Source organism: Epinephelus fuscoguttatus, linkage group LG17 (genome assembly GCF_011397635.1).
Source record: "Epinephelus fuscoguttatus linkage group LG17, E.fuscoguttatus.final_Chr_v1".
Lineage (NCBI taxonomy): Eukaryota > Metazoa > Chordata > Actinopteri > Perciformes > Serranidae > Epinephelus > Epinephelus fuscoguttatus.
In genome coordinates, this window is record NC_064768.1 from 22,576,753 (window position 1) to 22,596,957 (window position 20,205).

Genomic DNA, 20,205 nt, shown 5'->3' on the forward strand with positions numbered 1-20,205 from the left:
ACATGGGAGTTGCTGGTCTACCACTGCGTCAATCAGTTAGTTGGTTGTGTTATTGTGTAACTTTGGTGTTTTAAAGGGTTAGTCCGAAATCCTCAATGTGCCTGATGCAGGTAGTGCTAGACCAGCAGCTCCCGTGCTCAGCGAGGTAAAATGACTGACTTTGACGAGAGCTTAAGTTTCACCTTTAGTTATGTTACCCATCTGAGAGGGCTGTCTGCAAAGTACTGAGCATAGGACTGGATAAATGAAACTTAAACAGCATGAGTTGTGTGAGAATTTGTAAACAGATGCTTTGATATAGTTGTTATTCGCAGACCTCTATGACTTAAATTAGTGAAGAATTTTCTTTGTTTTTGGATTCACCAGAGGCATGCCAGTTATCTCCAGGAATTCAACATAACACAAGATGAGTAACTGATATACAAATGGTCATTTGGGGGGTGAAGTATTTTTTTTAAGCAGCAGTCAGTCTATCATTCAATGTTCAGCATTCTCAGTTTTCGTTTTTTTAAATTAACCAATGTGCAGCCATCCACAAATAATACATAAGCGCTACACGAAAAAAATCAAGAAATAGTTACCAATGAACTTTGTACGCCTATCTCCATACCTTTTTTGCTTTGTTGTCAATGGTCACACCTCGTCTTTCACATCACAAAATCAAAATAGATTCCATCACATACACACAAATCAAAAATCACTCTTTCCCCCAAAACAAAAGAAAACAGAACAGGACAACAGGAGCCACCATATAGCTTACCAAGTTCCTGAATATTTTAGCAACACTCATTCTTCCCATGCAGAATTCTTTCAAAAAAACAAAAAGACAGAGAAACTAGTAACAAGTAACAATTGAAGAAGAATTTTTAAAAAATCCATAATGCTGAGGATAGTAGATTGTCATATACGGAGCAAAATCTGCCTTACAACTCAGCATTTCCAACACATTTTGGATGAATCTACAAGTCCTCATGACTAAATTCTTCCAAATATGAAAGAAAACAGTCTCAAAATCCTTCAAAAAATAAACCCACAGCTTTGCCTTTTTTTAATCTTTATATTTGTGACCCATTTTTAAAGATTTAGTCTTCCCTAGGAATGAACAGGACTGGGCTTCTGTGTCATACATAGGGTTGCAAAGTTGGAAAGTATTTAGAGATGACGTACACATTGTTGATTCAAATTTTTTAATAATAACTAATAAAAGCACAAAAGTGTGAAAACAACATTTTTTTTCAAGACTAAAAACAACACCACACCTTTTAATAATGTCACTGCAGTGCAATGGTACCTCTACAAATTCACTATAGCATGAGTTAACACCTCTGATAGACGCTCAAGTCACATTTTTAAGCTTTACCCTATCATACAAGCATTATAGTTTATGATGTCCACCACGTGTCTCTGCTTTTTCAGGAACGTCCCAAAGTTTCCCTCCAAGACAGCTTAACGAGCAACTCAGACAAGATTTGTTTTTAGCATTGAGAGTGTGTGTGTGTGTGTGCACGCGCATGTGTGCGTGTGTGTGTGTAAAATTCCTGTTAACACATGACTTCTGTTAATGGCTAATTTGCACTGAATAAGTGTCTCCCAAATTTCAGAGATGGGAGTGTCATACTCCATTTATGCATTGTCATCGCACTAAAAATCCACCATCCGTTACACATAACCTACTGTAGGGACACATTTGAGCAGTAACGTGGCTGCAAACTAAGAAAGTCACAGCAGCAGAGACTGGAGTTTAGACTGTGGGTGTGATCTTGAAAACTGCTTTCAAATGCAGCTTGACCTGATGGACCACAAGTCAAAGGTTTGGAAAGAAATGTGCAGGAGTTTGCCAGCAATCTCAAGAATGTCACTTTGGGTTACTCTGCTTTTAAAAATGAAACATGCCCTGAATTTCTATGGATGTGTGGGTGCACACAGTCAAAAACTTACTTGATTACTCTAGATTATAATGCCTCACTCTTATTTATCATTTTCATTACAGGCCATGTTGTCCTTGAAGTGGCGTTCTTTCTTCATTCACTTCTTTTTGTGTCAATTTCTACTTTAATTGGACATCTATTTTTGTTACCAAACAAGATTTATTACCACCACGCAGGTGAGAGTGAACTTGGCTGAAATTAGAGTACTCTTTGTCCATGACATGGGCACATCCGTGGAGGGGCTGCAACCTTGTAGGCTGTTCCCCGGTGAAGGGGAAGCTGTTTGTGTATGTGTGTGTTGGATGTACGGCGTATATGTAGCCTATAGAGACAAAAAACTTGAAAAAAGTGAGAAGAAGTCAGAGTTTGGGAATAAATGTGAGCAAGGGAGTGAGGGAATTTCTGGGGACACCTCAGTGATGTGTCTCCACTGGCCTGAATTCACAGTTGGGGTGTTTTTATCTACTCAGCAGTGTCACCTTCACTATTCAGTGAGGGAAACAGACATTTTGAAATGTGATTCTTTGTTAATGCAGTGTAGCAGTGCCATGATATGCTTATGTTATTGGCTTTAATGCTGCTGATTGGGGATGTCAGTACTGGTTAATTATGCTCTTGATAGCCCGACACCCATTAACCAGTAACTTACTAGTTAATTATTAAGAAACAAAAAAGCAAAATGACATGAAGCACAGTAGGCCTTTCCTTTTGGTCCAACACTCCATTGACTCAGTATCCATTTAGAGGTGGAGAAAATTTAATGTTTTAAATGACTTGCCTTTTATTTTATTTTCTGTTGGCTTTATTGACAGACAGGAAGCTAGCCAGGTTAACATGTGGAAACATAGTGCCACTGCCACCCTCTGGTCTCCACTGGTTAGCTAGCCACCCTGCACTGCACACCGACCAAGCAGGAGCGAGTTAGTGGTGACACACGTTGGGCAAGTACAGCTGATAACTCCTTCCTGACCCATGGTGGTGTTGGTGTGGGAACATTGTGGCCACTCTCTGGTCTCTCCCCATGTTACTCCAGGGAGTAAGCGGCTTGATTTTGTGTAGAAAAACCCTGCCAGTATTGTCAACTATGTTAGCACCTCCAGCCATGCTGACGCTGCTAACAGTGCTTACAGAGAACATAGTGACAATACTAAAGCGTGTCACGACCGGGGTGACACCATTATTGGCCGGGAAGCCGTTGCCAGCAGTAATTGCAGAATGTTTGGTGAAGCTAGTGGTGGTGGCTAGCTAACCAGTGTAGCATGAATACTTTATAATTTTGTTGTTGTACAGCATCGAGCTAGTGCTATTACTAACCTTAAGAGAAACAAAAGTTCTCCTTTAGACTGAATTACGTAACCGGCCAAATATATTCTATCTGACATTTTCACATTAAAAATGAGATGACGGATACTTTTAATGTAATATTCCAGCCCGCAACCCTCGTCATAGCAACACTACTCGTGTAAAGACTACTCTGTCTTTATGATACATTTGCCTTTTTGTTAAGGATGCACCAATTACATCCTGTTAAAGTGGATCTGATATTAGCCAGATGACTGGGTAACACCGAATACAGTTTCTAGTCAGTGTCATAATAGAGTAGAAGTTGAATAAGGATGCTTCCAATGAGACATTGTTGTACCTTAGCTCTGGTTCATTTCCTCTTCACCCTGACTTATTACAACCATACCAAGGTGAGGTACAGACTGACACATAACTCATTGATTGGACAGTTTTGGCGATTATTATCCTGCATCATCAGGACCTACGTGGGGAAATCATACCCTGGTGACTGACTGCTTCCGATGTGTATATTAATGTCATTTGGTGTCAAGAACACTTGTCCAAGAACGAAATGATTATAAGCATTAATAGTATTATTAGACTGCAATTCGATCGCATGTTACAAATAATGACTAACAGGTAGCTAGAGACAGGAGAAAAAGGAGGCGTCATGTACAGTAATGATGTGCACGTGTTACCATGGTTATCCAGTGATTTGCATCAGTGGTTATGTACGTGGCCTAACACTTGTCACTTAAAAGATCATGGACAGATTTCATGATCAGAAGATAAATTTATTTGTAGTTTAGCTTTTGAAATCATGCTCAAATCACATAACTGCTATCATAAATTCTTGGGGTTGGTTTGTTGGCTTTCACACCACAAACGAACCACATCAGAGTGTAAAAGTGGACAGAGATCCACCTTTTCAGGGCTCGGTTCAGTTGTATGGTCAGCACCAGGGTTCGACTGACAGCTTTCACACCAGCCCAAATGAACCATACGAACCAGGCAAATGGACCTGAGTTTGTTTGAACCAAGCCAAACAGGTGAGGTGTGGAAGCACCAAGTTTACTCTTTAAAATGTGCACAAGCCTAAAAAGGATTTTAGTGTACGAATGTCTCCACTTAGTTCTCAGTTAAGGATTGTTGCATAGTTTCAGTCTTATTATATAGTGAAATCAACAATAAATGTGGGGGAAAAAGAGCACTGGTACTTGACAGTAACCAAAGTCTGGGTGGGGGAGAGTAAGTTGGATTGGTACATCCGCATAGTGCATTGTGTCATTTGATGGCAATGAAGGTAGAGCAATCCGTATATGTTGATCTGGGGAGTGAAAGTGATACAGTATGTGCTGATGTATTTGCCAGTATGAGGTTATTGGTTTCAGTATATATATGTTAGTCAATAAGTAACAGAAAAATGTAGTTTCAAAACCTATGTTTAAGATCCTTTATAATCTCTCGTTTTGTTTGCCATCCCTCTCTCCCTGTTTCATGTCCCTACTGTTAACAGCACTGAAATACAATCTTTAAAAATGTCCATTCCTTCTCTCATCAGCTCCATAGGAGTCTAAATGCTTTCCTTAATATTGTCCATCATTTCTGGGGTTGAGTACAGTCTGGAGCGCCACATGGGGGTTAAGGGGCTAATTTCGGTAATTGATTGTAAGTGTTGTATGACAGCTCCCCTGATGCTGGTGAACAAGTGTGACGTGGGCACTTAAAGGCTCGCTCACCAGCAGCCGGTGATTGATCCGTCTGATCGATGGTCTGGTCGGTTCGCATAGACGGTGTCTCAGAGAGGGTTCACGTCCAGGGCTAATGGTGAGCAGCGTGTGTGTGTGTTTCCTACTGGTGTAATTATTCTCCATGCTTAATGCTTTGGCAGCTTGTAAACCTCTGCTTAGTGTCTTGATTTTTTTCTTTACATGTCTTAAAATAAGGAAATGACATTTGGGTGCTTTATGAAGCAAAATTCATACAAGGGACAAAACAAGGGACGGGCTGTTATTCTGTTTGGAAATTGGAGTTATTAACACAACTTAACCACCCTTAACAAACCAGCCTACTCTCTGCTATGCTGTTTACAACCTATAACCTTGTATCAGAACTGTGAAGGGAGTTAATAAGAGGACACTGAGAGAGCATGGCGTTACAGTGGAATGTTACATGGCTGTAGAGTAACCATTTATCTCCCCCTCTACCCCTTCCCCCCTCACACACTTTACCTATTTGACCATTTCCCATCACTGCCAACTTAGGGAGCATCAGATTACAAACGAAAAAAAAATCAGCCTTCGTCACAGCTGAGGCTCGTGCTCACCAAGTTGGCAGGCTTCTGCGACGGGCATCGTTCGAATGTGTCCGGTCTGATATTTCCCCTCTATCTCCCATGACCTGATAATGTGAACCCTCTAATGAAGCTATTGTGTGCCTGTCCAAAGCCATTGTCTTCCAGAGGGAACTTTCTTTTCTCTCTCCGACACGCGCTACGTTGTGTGATGAGCGCACCTGTAATGGCCACATCTCTCTGTCTCCTGTCTCCATTCCCTTTCTTTCTGTTTTCTCTGCCTTATCATTGTTCTCAATTTTGGTCAGTTTTCCACTATCTACACGGGTAATTTATTTTTCTCTTTCTCTACTCTCTCTGTTTACTCTTTGTAATGCCAAGTGTACAAACTGAGATGTTTAATGCAATTATCTAAGTGGATTGTTCTGCTGAATGATGCAATAATCTTAATTAGTAGGTAATGTCAGAAAAATAAGAACGCATTGAATGATCATCAGTTAAAGGTTGATGTCCTTTGTCAAAGAAACAGTTACTTTGGACTTTTATTTATTTTCAGCTGATACTTAAGTGTGCATGTAGTAGTGGGCCACTAATGTTTACGTAAAGCCTTAAGAGTTGCAAGTTCCATAAGTTGACTATGGCCACTGTTATTCGTAACTATAGATATGTAGCTAGCTAGTCAGGAAGATGCCGTCCAATTAAAGTTAGCATCATAATGACACTCCATTGCTATTTTTTCCGACTTTATTCATTTAGCCTTTATGTTCATCATCTTCATCATCATCTTCATACATCAGTGTTAATTTTGGCAGCAATTTTAGATTTAGTCTTAGTGTTGAGACGAAAATGCTCATTAGTCTACTTTTAGTCAACGCAATCTCAAAATGTTTTACTAGATGACAGTTCATGACTTTTAAATCAACTTTTGGTCATTATGTTGTTGTTTTTTTAAATCTCTTGGTTTTTTTTTAAATCTTTACAAATCCAGTAATGCTAATTCAGGTATCAGAAATTAGAATCAAGATGACAGGTTGTATAGAAGTTTCATTTAGATAATCTTTTCCCACAACTACAAACAATTTCTACACACTTGCAAACTTCTGGGACAGTCTCCCCATTCCTAATCCCACCTGAAAAAACAACTTGAGCAAACATCCGAGATGTGGTTGTCAGATTTAACAATATTTTGCTGGCTCTTGACCCATTATTGACACCAAGATCAATATGATTTGGTTGATATCTTCAGATCCGTCTCTACTCAGGCTGTAATAATCTCATCCTCCCCAAACGGCAACTTCCAGGGCTGAAAAATGAAACTAACGCAGAAGTGACAAAAACTGCAGTTCCTTGAATGGCCACTTGAGGCTGGCTCCTGAAACAAGTCAATCCCCAATGCTTAATTTTTCAGCAGAAATAAACATATGAGGAACTATACTGAACTATACTATACTGAGGAACAGAGGTGAATGCGCCATGGAGGCCACTTCTCCAGATACCTGTAATAGCTTTTTCTCCCCCCAGGTTTCTGATTAACCAATATCTTCATCTTTTTCTTCTGCTTTTTCTTCATTGTCTTCTTTGTCTTCTTCTTCTTTACGTGATTGGCCAACATGGCTTTAGGGTTAAGGGTATATCCCCTCCTGTTGGTTTGACATGCCCTTGCCCTTTAGTTGTGTTTTTGCATTTTCATTTGGACAGAGCTTTTAAAATCACACCTGGGTGGATGGGATTTTTTTGTCAACAAAGGAGGGAAAACCCTCATTTTCAAAAATACCCGTGTACGTGTGGACTAGGTTTAACTTAACCCTGCTGTTACTGAGCACAGACATATTCTTTAGTTTGTTGCACACTGTGACAACACCAACTGACACTTTTCCCCTTAAACATCCAAAAGGATATAAAATGTTGTCTGGATTTCATACTTAAATAAAGCAACCATACGTTCAACTCCAAAGCTAATCTAAGTCAGTGTGTGTGTGATGCTGCTATTGTACAGTACATCTTTTTTGTAAGCATGGCTCATTGTGCTCTGAACTTGATATGGAAAGAAACTGATTTACATTAATGTCTAACATACCTGTCACAGATTGAACTGACTGCTCACACTGGTGTTCTAATGTCATATTCCACTACATTCCCCCTGACGAAGGCAGAGATTTGTTTTTTTCTTTACCCATGGAAAAATAAAACACGGGAGCGTGGATGAATGTATGACTGCCTTCTTTCATTTTTCATTTCCTTATGTAAACAGTGTTGTGTTAGAGGAATATCACTTTTCTTGGATGCATGAGTAAATTTTTTCTTTCATGCCAAGATTTCCTGAAACTCATACCAAGAGTGACACACACACAGTGCGCTCGCAGACAGTGAGAGCCGAGCAACGAAGACACCTTTGATGAAACGAGCTAAAGAGCCTTTGATGTTGTGCAAGTTTATGAGGCTGATTCCAGCTGCTTTGTGCTCTTCAAGGCCGTCCTCCTACGGCCTCTCCCACCAAATTAGAAATGGCACCTGTACACCTCCCTTATTCTTAAACAATCAGCACTTACTGTTTTCCTCTTGTTTGTCTACCACACAACATATTTGTTCCATTATGTACAGCTCACTGAGGGGGTTGTAGAGACGTGAGTAGTGGCAAAGAGGAGCACATTGGTGGGTACTGAAAAAAGCAAATACACTGCAAAGACCAGTATAAACCAATTTGTTAAATTACACTAAGTCGATTAAGTGCACACATTTAACTGGAAACAATGGCAGTCTGTCTCTGCACCAATGCTCGCTTCATTACCTCTATATACAGCATACACATGTCTGTTATTTTCAGAAGTGGAGTAAGTATCTAGATCCTTTACTTCAAGATATACTACGCAGGAGTTTCCTCACGAGCAGAGTATAGACTCATACAGAAGTAATCCCTCTCAGTCATCACCTATGACTCACTAGAAGTGTGTGGCGGTGTATTTCTCCGCGGAGACTCTGCCCTCTGCCTGTATTTTCTTATTTTCATCTTATATTCTGTGTTTGGACGTTTATTAGCATGTACCTCCCACAGCGCTCAGGTGAAGTCAGGGCTTTATAAAAAGGTAGCGACCAGGTGCCAGACCCTAAGCAGCAGGCATTCAAGACACGCAGCACCGCAAAACACAAATATAGCGAGGCAAAACTCCAAGCTAGAGTGAATCTGGGGTTGGCTTTTACTTTTACTGTGGCTGGCAAGGGTGATTTAAACAATAACTGACAATCCTGAATAGTGAACCACTCAGTAAAAGTAGTAATAATACAATGTGAAAATACTCTATTACAAGGAAAAGTCCTGCACTTAAAGTTAACTGAATTAGAAGTACAGAAAGTACGGATGTATTATTAGTAAAATGTACTTAAGTTAAACCAAAATATGTTTTTTAAAGCTTCCAGAGGCCCCTTAAAATTCACCTTATGAATGATTTAAACTTAAAAAAAGTAGCATGCTAGAAACGGGTTTTACCTGTGTGGAAAATGTATGTTTTCATGATTTAATGTGTGTTTTTATGACTCTGAAGGCATCATTGAAAACCCCACCCCTTTATCTTTTACTTATTTCTTCCTCATTTTATTTCATTTGATATTTGTTTTACTTTTTCAAATGTTATTAGTATTATTATCTTACTAATTTACTTACAGTTTTATTCATTTGTCTATTATTTTATCAAGCTCAGACTTGTAACAAAAATAATGATGTTCTAGTTATGATAAAATTTCATTATCATTATTGAAGTAATGCATCACCTTGTAGTTGATCCCTTGGCAGGTTGGGGGTTGGGGTCATCACAGGTATATGGGATGGACGATAGGTGACAATAAGTAGAAAAATAAGGATGTGTTTGAGGTCATTTAAATAGTTTGTCCACCATAAAGTGAGCTAAAATAAATAATAAGAAGATATTTTTTACATATCAATTCTTTGCTAACCAGATTCAAGGGACCTTTATCAGAAATGTTAATGAATTATTGTGCATGTAAAAAACATTAACACAAATATTTGGAGACCATTAGCCTGACAATTCCAGTCTCAGTTGGAGTCTACTACTGTATATACAGTACTCTGTATATACTGTTGGGTGTTTTCATCTATAAAACTGTGTTGATCATGTTTTGGATATAGGAACTGTCAGAGAAATATAGTGGAGTAAACAGGGCAATGTTTGTTCCTGAAAATGTACCTGAGTACACCACCTAGTTACTTGCTGCTGATTATTTGTTATGATTAATGGGATTTTTCTTGCAGCCATGATCTAAGATTGCTTCTTTGACAGGACTGGTTGTATCCTTTGTCATTATGTGTAGTCATCTATTCCATCAGTGTGTTAGTGCTATAAACTGATATGTATTCATAAATATATAAGAGCTAATACAAGTTTCTCAGTGTTGGCCTTCGTCTGTATTGTTGTTTTACAGCCATAAAGCTGCACAGCAGTACAGCACAGTGCACACAAGTGTGGGAGCATTTTATATTTTTCAGGTGTGCCTGTTTATGATGAAGCCACTACAGAAGCCTCGTACTATCAGGAAACAGCTGTCCAGCTCTAATCTTTTTATGAGCGATATGCTGTTTTTAATGAAAGCCCTCGCAGCTCTCCACAATCAGCTAGCCATATCAGAGCTTATATTTCATCCTGCTATTGTGATGTCATCACCGGGCGCAGGCATAATACATAATTCCCTGTGTTATGACAAACTGTGGCCTCAGGCCAGAGAGGTATATGAACGCTTTTGGGCCCATGTCAAGTCCATGCCATTTGTGCTGGAATAATCGCTCACGGCTTGTTGGTGGATCGTATGAAATGAGGGCTGGCATCGAACAACAAATAGGTCAGGGCTATTTGAATAAAAAGTGAAGAAGTCAAATGAATGGCTTTACAGCTGCTCAGATGCCTGTGTTCTACCTCGCTCTCTTTTTCCTCACGTCTTCCCTTCCCATTCACATACACTTCTTCTACTCTCTCTCTCTTTCTGTCTCACACACACACACACACACACACACACACGTATGCATTTAGCTCTCAAAATAGTAAGTAGTACAGCATTGATGATAAGCACAGTGACTTACCTACTTTCTGTCAAACTGGTTCTGGTTAAATGAGGAATACATCATCATTTGGTCACTTAAAATTTTTCATGTTTTTCGATTGATGAATAAAAACTAACACTAACTGAGAACTAACTCCTGTAGCTATAGCAAATTATGTTTCAGAGTAAAACTGTATGCAACACAGGCAATTTAATGCTGCAGCAGTAATAGCTACCAACATATCCTGTGCATTTGAAGGATAAGGCTGGCAATATTCTTTATTTTTTATTGTCAACAAAATCCATACATAAAAATAATGAATCCTATTGGGAAGCCAAAGCCTTATATAGCTTATTCTTCTGTGCCAGAAATGTCCACTTTTACCCAAAAACTTGTAAAAACACACCATTGAACCACACCCCTGCACTGGCTCACATGTCCGTCTTCAACTACAAACATTATTCCCTATAGTTTATTTTAAGATAGTCTCGCTCACCAGACCTTTCTCAAGAAAAGAAAGGTCTGGCTGGGCTCTCACTTTAAGATTGGAGAAAAAAAACGCCCCGGCTGCTTATATTTCTTTCAACCAATCACAATCGTTCTGGGCGGTGCCACAGCAACAGTACACTTGCAAAAATATTGCTGGGGGGAAACAGGTTTTGGTGTAACACGGCCACAAAAATATCATCTACCACGAACCATGGCAGAAAAATGCCTACATCCCCGCAAGATCAAACCCTGCAAAAGTTAGTAAAGGACGTGTTGAAAATGGTTGAAAACTGCTACACAACCGGAGGTAGTAGGGCGGGACTTCAGCGGGTGGCTCGTTCCGCCCAATGAGAGGCCGATCTCTGCAGCGAACTTCCGCCCGCTCAGACTAATTTTAAGATAATCCCAAAGCACTGTCCTGCAGCTGTAAATACTTAGTAAGAGGAGATGGAATCTCTAGGCACCTCTTGATTCCATTAAATTCCAATGCAGAGGGCTGTGATGCCATTGTAATACGATTATCAGTGCATGTTAATGCATCAAAATGTTTGATTTCTTTAAATGATATGTTCTTATTTTATTCTATAACTGGTTGTTTTTGGTTGTCCAGGTCCCTCTTCCCGTCAATCTCTTGTAAACCCAAGTGCTTTCATATGCTAGCTTTTAAGTCAAGGGATGCCTGTTGGGTTGTATCCATCTGTAGTTGCTTAGCCATCCTCACCAAAACTCAGGATGTAGCCTTGCTTAGATCGTGAATATGACCTACATTTGTCTGTTACATTTCAACATCCCATTGGTTCAGCCTAAGGAACGTTAAGCTCAGTTTTACAGAATTGTTACAGGTGATTATAACGTTGAGAGCTGCGTTCTGAATTTAAGATTTTTGAGAGAGAATTGCACTGGATCTAAGAATCAACTGTTTCCACCACCCTTACTCACCATTGCAACAAATGTGTATTTATCTACAGCTGAAAATAGTCCCAAACAGCTGCACCATTTAGTCCTGTGTTTAGGAAATTCTTGAGCCTTTTTAAAAATGATTCTACATATTTGTGACACATTCAAATGATTTATATCTTGAGTAGGAATGAGTGGGCTTGGGGCTGAGTGCTGAAGACAGGGTAGAGACTGATGCATTGTTGACTTCTGTCTTCTTATGGGAATTTTTTGCCAATAAGTGAAATATAGATGTATGTGCAACACATTTATTTGTTGGTTATTGTAAATGCAGGACTTCCTGGTCTGTTTGGTCATATTTGCAAATCACAACTTTGCCACTTTATGCTGTATGCAGAATTCTGATATCTAACTATAAAGCAAAATGTCCATGTGGCAAATGCTACACCACCTGCATTCAGTATTTGAAAACCTGCGCATAGAGATGTGCAGATGGTGGCTCCAGAGAGGCGGGGTCCTTGTTGCTGTTTGCAGTGAGCTGCGCCCCAACCTCCACTCTCTCTCAGCCCCAAAAATCTTTATCTGCTACATGATGCATGAAAGCACACTGTCTTCTCATACAACTTTAGATGACCCCTGACCCCATCTGCACAGATGCAATATGACCTAGCTGCCACCATCCATTTTGGCCTGTGGAGTAGATTCAATGAATTTTTATTATGCTGCTTGTGTATGTCACTTGGTTTAGCTCTTTCTTTTGATCCTCATCGCCACCGATGTGTCTTGGAAATGCATCACTTGGCGCTCCAAAATGAAGATGTTGAGCCATTGCAGGAGGGATCTTTAGTTTTAAATTATGTTTTTGAATTTGGAAGTCAGAAGTAATCGGCATAGTAAATTGCACATATTGGGTTTGTTTGTTTGTTTGTTTTTTACTTTAAATGACAATTCCAACAGGATTGTGTCAGGCAGATATCCAACCCCGCTTCCTGGCAGACTGAGGAGTGTAGATGGACATTTGAATTCCTGTCTTTTATAAATTTTGGCAATTCCAGTTAAAATTTTGGCATTGCCACCTGTAAAAAGCTTGCATGTGTTCAGATTTGTTCTTTCCAACTGTTCCAGCCTATTCTGCTCCTTTTTAGAGGCTCTTGTATGGTTTTCTAAAATTTTCCATAATCTGGGAAACTTTCAGTTACATTTTTATTCTTTAGAATTTTAAATTGCCAACTCAGGTTTGCAACAATTTGTCTTCTCCACCAGCATGCAACACTCCAAATGGAGATATTCATGGGATTGTGCTGGCATGATGATTTCTTGGATATGTGGATGGACTGTCTGTCAGTCTGCACCACAGAGAGATGCTCGTGTGTTCGTCTGCCTTATTTCGTGTCTTTTTTTGTTTCCCCCAGGAGCCTCTCAAATTGTCAGTGCCAGGCAACAACTATATTTTCCCCAGAGAGAGCCCAAATATCCAGGGAATCAGGCGTCATTTAGCCTGTAAGAGCCTTTTTCTTTCTCTGACACTCTGTATTGCCTTTTATTTCCCCCTCTCTTCTTCTCTATCTTCTCAATAGTACAAACATTCAATCTTTGATTTCACATTAGGTGGTCTCATTCATTCTCTCCCTCCTCACCGTCCAGCCCATCTTATTGATCAGTTTTTAATCTTTCTGTATGTCATTGGACAATGATACATTACCAAATACAAGGCAGGGCTATACTAATGATTTATTTTATAATTGATTAGGAAAAGGTATAAATGTGTCTTTTCATTCATCTTTTAAGCTGTGGTGCATCAAAAAATGTATCTTGACCTCAGACTTAATCACCTTTTGTCTTTTTTTTATTGGCATTTTCACTTAAAAATCCCAGTATTTGTGAATTTCTTCTAAAGAAATACTTAACCAGCAGAATGACTATTTGTCTATCCGTTACTCATCGCTAATTGCCTTGAATTTGTGAAGAAAATGTTGCTTTTCTCACACGCCTCCTCAGTGACCAGATTAAAAATAAGGCAAACATTCTTCATGAATTTAAGTAAACAGAGACTGTGTTAACATCAGAACTATCAAAACTATATCAAAACATCAGTTTGCAAATTCTCACGCAACTCATACAGCATAATCCAACTCTCATATATCAAATCACATGCTCAGTACTTCCCAAACACATGCATCTTTGCTAAAACATTATAATTTCAGTATAAACAGTCTTAATGTGCAGCTGAGTATCGTGCCCGGGCATGCAAGTGTGCTTGAAATTTGCTCAGGTGGAGCTCAGATACCCTCACTCAGGGTGTGCTACTCCTAGGCAGAAGTGTTTTATATTGTAATGTTTCAGCAATAATGCATGTGTTTGTATATAGTATAAGACTGGATAAATGAGACTTGGATTATACTGCACAAGTTGTGAGAGAAGTTTGTTAACAAATGTTATCATACACTTTAAAAGCAGCCCCAAATTCAGCGCAACACAGGGGGTGCGTAATTTATATACACATGGTCATTTTGCAAATTAGGTACTCTTTTAAAGCCCTGTTCAGACCAAAGGTTTGCAACACCAATGCAACTAGATGAGATGGTGTATCATCTCTATGCAACTCTCTATAGTTCCATTCTGATTTCCAGCTTTTCAGTCTCATTATGTGGCTGAATTTGTAGCTTAAAATATAAATGACGATAGTGATAGTGAGATACTGGCTACAGTTGCATTTGTAGTAGTGATGCAACGATGAAAAACAAACAAAACGAGCATCACATCGACTGTATTCATAATGGATACATCACAATTAGAGAATGTGTGTGTGAGTGTGGGGGCATAAGCACAGACAGCAAGCAGCAGCAGCAGCAATCGACCGTTCGACACCAGCACACCATGAGGACAGAAACAGAGGGCTGGGTGGGGACGGAGCACCTGCCGCAGCAAGCAAACACACCGTCTACAGTCATTTAGACTTCACCAACAGACTTTACTTTAAGCCGATTGGTCTGTTCTGGGCTTAGGAGCTCTAACTTTGATGGAGTCTCCAAGTAGATATCCACGAAACAAGTTCCATTTTGAAAGTAAAATTATTTGGAGATTGAAGCTCATACATGCTTTTGTTTGTTACTGTACAACCAAAAACACAACCTGAGGTCCATTCCCTGAATATTCTGAACATAATCTTAAAGGTATAATATGTAGTTTTTCCACATAAAAATGTCTAAAAACGACTAAACCAATATTATATATTTTGTTTAGTTGTGTACTTTGATAATCAGAAATGTTTCCAACAATTTTTCAAACCCAGATAAATATGAAATATTAATAAAAATTCCGGACCGTGTCATTAGGTCGCATGTCAATGGCGACGTAACTCCAGTTACCATAGCCATTAAATGAAGGAGAAGAAGAAGAAGAAGACCGGATGAGACGTCAGAGAATGAACGTTACTGTTGCTACGCTAAGCTAACTCGTCATGGATCATGATTATGCGTTGACGGTTGCTGTACCTTCTGACACCGAAGCTGTCCAGGTAAACAAGCCGGTAAAACGGAAACTACAATTCCCATGATCCCACGCTACTTTGTGACGTCATCCAACTCCGTCTTCTGTTATTGTTTTGGTTTGAGACCCCTAGCGGCAGAAAATTACATATTGCACGTTTAAGTTTAACAGTTTGTTTAGATATACAGGATTAAACATGAGGACAGCCTGTTCCAATATTTAATTTATTTAGGCTATGATTTGACAAATGCCATAATAAGTCAACCAGGTTTAAGTTGTGCATTTTGTTTGTAAATCATAGTTGCATTTTCTAACCTCTAGAAGATAGCTCCTAATGAACAGGCACACAGTGAGAGTCATGAATGTCATGAATATGATCCTTGAGGCACAATCAAGAGCTGCCTTTTGCAGGAGTGTACTTTCATTTTAAGATTAGAGCATGAGCTCCCCTTACTATTTACAGCCATTGTGTTTTGGGAATGAAACCATTTATATCCCCACCTCGCTGGTGGGCCCCAAACAGATACATTGTTTAACTGTCATAGATGACAGGGATAAAGCAGGGATAAGGACATAGTACTGTAACATAGTGGTGTGTGTGTGTGTGTGTGTGTGTGTGTGTGTCTTTGTAAGTACAGTGTATGCACATACCTTGTTTATATGACGCAGACTACCAGAGATAAGAAATGTTGGGCTTGTTTTAACAGCACAAAGCACTAAATTATGTGAACGAGGTCAGTGAAGATTTAAACATGCATCCTTGATGTTTGTGAACGCACAGAGCACTGTTTGAAAAAAGGTTGAATGAGGTGAAAGAGGTTGTTTACATATTTCCCAGCCAATCATATCACTCATCTCATACCTTATTTTAGCTGTGCTATTCTCAGCGATGCATAACAGAAACGGACGGAGAGCAGATACCAGACCATCTTCTCCTGAAAAATGATACCGTTGTCCGGGAGGTGGGAGTGCCACAGTGTTCATATATGGCATCTAAATATGCAGATGATGTGCCAGTGATTTTGGATGAGGATCTGGAGAAACGGTCTCTAAGAATGTGTCATGAAATAATAGAAAGGAGGGGGATTTTTTTTTAAGTGTCCCCAGGATATCTTTATAACCTAAACTCCTAAAGATTTTAATCATGTAAAGTGGTAGAATAAAAAGTTATAACCAGCGGGTTTAATGTGCGCAGAAGCAACACAAACTTGGATTCTATCGAGCGTAAATTTATCAAGATATCCACTTTGTTATGCCTGATTGTGTTGGGCTTTATTGTGTGTACCTGTTCATTTATGTGCGCACATCAAGTGATTGGTTGCCACTGATACTAAAATATTAATATCCACAAAGGCCAACTTTTCAGAATATTAAACATCCATATATAATACCCCTGAATGTTTTGTTTTAATTTTGATATAAATGCTCGTCTAACACATTCATACATGTGCCTCATGTAAGTGTGTGTGTGTGTGTGTGTGTGAGAGGGAGAAAAGCAGCAGCAGTCAGGATGTGATGACTCAATTTCTTGACAAGCCTGGCACTGAGCAGCCATTTGGAAACTGAAGGAGATGCTGGCTGATGAGGAACTGCCACTGCCTATTAATTCAAGCAAAGAGAGGGCACATGGTGAAAAGGGATCACACAGAAGTTGTCCCCTTTTATCTTGAGTGTGCACAGAAGCATGATCCTGTTGCTTTTGAAGGTGTGCATGAGTTAGCTCATCAGGATTTTGGTGAATCTATAACCTTTTTACCATTATATGAAATTTGGCTGCCCTCAGCTGCTACCGTTTACATTTGATTCTGGTTGTGCCAATACCTGGAATTCAGTACTGGTACACAGCTGTACGTTTTGTTGGTAGTTTGAGGCCCTTTTTTCTTCCTGTCTGAAGTTGACGCCAGTGATTCCATGGAGCTTTGCTGCTGGCCTTTGAGCTCCATGGCTGTCTTCCAGGCTTCAGGGCACTTTGCAGCACTTCTGCCTCATGTCTAAACCCATCGTTCTCACTCGGATGCGGTACTGATGTTTGGCACAGATGGATATAATGTGAACAGGTACTTGAAAGTACTGGCAAATTTGGTTCTTACCCTTAAAAAAAGTTTGGTAGCCAACCCTATCTTCTATAGTGTAACCATATTGTCTTGTGAAAGGAGCAGCTAACCTGGAATATTATTAGACAGGGGTTCAGACAGGGCTGTACTGAAGTGCGGTTCGGGTTGCATATTTCTGTCCAAATAGCCTGTGCGTTGCATTCATGCATTGTCACGTAAATAACAAATTCCATCAATGAACAAGACGTAGCCCAACACAGACACCAGATCCATCATTTTTATTTATCTCTACACTATATTTTACCTAAAAAGACCTTGAAGCACCAAATCAAATAGGTTGAACGTGACCTGAACATCATTTGTAAATATATGTGTCCGGGTTGTATATCTGCACTTTAGGCCAGGGATACTCAACTTGCTTTTTCTGGGGGCCACTTTTGCAAAACTACAGGAGGCCAGGGGGCAACTAATAAACAGTCATTAATTTAAAATTTACGAATTGCCTGTTTTCTAAATTTCTAAAGTTTTCTAACTCTTCAGTCATCTTTGACAAGACGCAAAGCCCGTTGAAGTAACCCCCTGCAGGTCAGGTGAACACAGGGGCGTGTCTAGGATTTGAGATCATTCAGGGCTAGCCTACGTATTTACATTCAAATTACAACAAAAAAAAAAATCCATTATGAATCAGTTTATTTTCATTGTGAATAAGAAAATGGTCAGCTCAGTCACATGGCATCCTATCATGGACCAGATTTGTCCTGTAGGCCACAATGTACTGTCATCGCTCAAGGCTGTACTGTTATTCTTCACTTATGTCACGCATGTAGCTTTGCAGGCTGTTCTCGTGCACTGTTCGTACGTTTTCCTACGAAAAGAAACACATCAAAATTCCTGCATATCCCACGTAATCATGAAGCGGTAATTTGTGCATAATCCACATATTTGGGAAGGCTGTGACGACATGAACAACGAGCTGACAGGAGTAAAACCCAACCTTTGTAACTATATGTTAAGTGCATAACTTTATGTTAAGTACGTCACGTCATTTGTCAGGTGCTTATTCATGTATCATATGAACCGTTGAATGAGGATATGTGATAATGGATTCCAATAGTGACATGTTGTCTTAGCAGAAAAGAATATCAAAACTTCCATAAAAAGCTTCTCAAACCTTTTACAGTATGATTCACATCCCTGCTTGACAGCATTTTTTCTTGACCAAAAGTCTGTAATCCACTTTTTGTTTGTTTGTTTGCTTGTTTTTTTACCTACAGAAGAATCTAAAGCAAAACTGTCTATGGATTGGATCTTTGTTGTATATTACTTTCCATCACCTAAGCATCTAAAACCATTTACTGAGTATCTTGTGAGTGGTTAAATGTTTTTACTCTTCCTCTGTGCTGGATATACAGCATCTCTCTGTTGTACTGTTTGGTCAGTTATCAATGGGAGTAGGAAAACACACAGCTAAACAACAAACAAGAAAAGAAATAAAAGCTAAGAAAACATTGTGTAACTTTATGTACAGTTTGTGAATGTACTGTATGAGCCAGACTCCAGAGAGATCTGATTCAAGGTCGTTCAGTGGACATAATAGTGTCCTCTATAGCTTATCTTCACTCAATCCCTGTATCACAACTGACAGAGAGAAAATAGCCGCATTCTATGTACAGTACAGCGCACACACACACACACACACACACACACACACACTAATCTATTCCCTATGAGATATAGATAACCCCAGAAACCACAGGTAACACACAAACAAATCACAAGAAGTTCACTTTATCAGCAGCCAAAGGAGACCTGGCAACCTGTCTCCTCGCTATTGTTAATCGTTCTTTCTCTCTCTCTCCAGCCTCCATCTGTCTTTCCCCCTTTTCTCACTCCCATGATCTCTCTCCCTCTCTCTCTTCCTTTCCCTCCCACTCTCTCCCTCCCTCTCTCACTCTTTCCTTGAAGCCCGCAATTTAATAACATCAAGTGCTGTCAGAGGAGGCATTGAAAAATGGCTTCTATAAAACATAACGGCCTTAATCAGAGTGCGCCGAGGATTCTCCCTGCTGCCGCTGATTCCACCCTCCTCCGCCCTCCCCCCAATCCCCGCCTCTAATGAATTAATGTTGAAATATGCAGGGGCTCAGTAGTCATTAGATGTGCGCCGTGAGACGTGATTTAAGATGGCTGCCTTTATGTGTCTGCCAGGCAAGATGGAGCGGGACGGGCCTGGCTGGACAGTGATTGTGTTGGCTGACTGAGTCAAAAGTGCTTTAAGACCACTCTTTGGAGAGGCTGAGTCGTTCCCACAGAGATATTTCTAACAGAGTGTTATTGTTTTGTCCTTTGTTTCTCTTTTAAAATAGAGAAAAGCGGGGAAGTGCTTCAAATTTCAGGAATGTTCTCATTGTGTGAATATGTCAAGTGGAGATGTAGACTGATAAGTTCAGGAGATTTATGTCCTCTCTCCATGGGCTCAGTGTAGCATGCTTTAGCCGCAGCGTGGCATTCTGGGATCATATGCATTTGCACCATGCCACCAAAGCAGTGGGTAACTGCTTTGACCGGTAATGTGATGGCCCTAGTTGGCTCGATGTGCATGGTCATGTACTGTGGGCTTCCACAGAGAAGGCAACGTTTCTAGGATTCATTCATTCATTTTTTACGTGTAACAAACTACCTAATCAACTGGAGTTGTTTCATGCCCACACACATGCTCGTTTC

The 20,205-nt window shown here is 39.8% G+C and overlaps 1 protein-coding gene across 2 annotated transcripts in view; it reads left to right on the plus strand.

Moving 5' to 3' along the window:
- The window catches only part of tshz1 (teashirt zinc finger homeobox 1), a 141,516-nt gene that overhangs the window by 42,928 nt on the left and 78,383 nt on the right, over window positions 1-20,205 (plus strand). Inside the window, exon 1 of one of the 2 annotated variants that reach the window (XM_049603030.1) lies at window positions 13,399-13,438. The exons of the other annotated variant lie outside the window; for it this stretch is intronic. The gene's annotated coding sequence lies outside the window, so the exon portion shown is untranslated. Of the gene's footprint in view, window positions 1-13,398; window positions 13,439-20,205 lie in introns of those variants that run through there. 2 annotated transcript variants of the gene reach the window in all.